Raw genomic sequence first — 1,024 nt, 5'->3', positions numbered from 1 at the left:
AATAGTTGACTAACTTTTAATAGAAATAGTTAAACTTTCAACTAAAACAATTAGTTTTCTGCAACAAAAAAATTTTGAATTAAATACATAACTGAACAAAAATCATTTTTTTAATTGTTTTCAACATAATAGTAAAATTTTAAATAAAAAAATTACATTTTCATCCAAAAAGCTAAATTGTATATTAAAAAAAGGCACTTCTAATAAAATACATGAACTTTGCACAAAAGAAATTTATTTTCCATGAAAACTAATTTTCTGAACAAAAAATTAATGTTTAATCATAGTTAAATTTTCGACAAAAAAGATTAATTTTCTACCAAGAAAGAAGAGTATTCAATAAAATACAAAAAATTTAAACTAAAAAAGATCACTTTTCATTTAAACATAGAATAGTTAAATTTGTGGTTAAAAAAATTAATTTTTAACCAAAAAAAAATAAATTTTCTACAAAATAGTTACATTTTCAGAAAACAAATTTATCCAACTAATTGATGAATCATCAACCAAAAAAAAAAATACGAGAAAAAAAAAGTTTAAATTCTTTGAAATCGCTCGAAATTATTGAAATAAATTGAAAATTCGTTGGAATGTTTTAAAATATCCTGGAAATTTTTGAATCCTTTAAAATCGCTTAAAATTTTTGAAAGCTCTTGAAAATTCCTTACAAGTTTAAAAATACCTTAAAAGATTTCAAATCCTTTAAAATCTCATACTGAATTATCGAAATCAATTGAAAATGCCTTAGAATCTATTAAAATATCCTAATGTATATATATATATATATCAAATCCTTTAAAATCTCATATTAAATTACTGTCAAAAATTGAAAATTCCTTGGAACGTTTGAAAATACTCTCAAATATTTCTAAACCTTCAAAATATTTTGAAAGAGCTTAGCATCGTTTAAAGATTTCTAAATTTCTTTGGAATTTTTTTAAATAACCCTGCTAAAGTTGTTAAAATTCTTTGAAATTCCTTTAAATTATAAAAATAAGTTGAAAATTCCTTGAGATCTTTCAAA

This window comes from Belonocnema kinseyi, chromosome 10 (assembly GCF_010883055.1).
Source record: "Belonocnema kinseyi isolate 2016_QV_RU_SX_M_011 chromosome 10, B_treatae_v1, whole genome shotgun sequence".
Taxonomy (NCBI): domain Eukaryota; kingdom Metazoa; phylum Arthropoda; class Insecta; order Hymenoptera; family Cynipidae; genus Belonocnema; species Belonocnema kinseyi.
Note: the sequence above shows the minus strand (reverse complement) of the source record.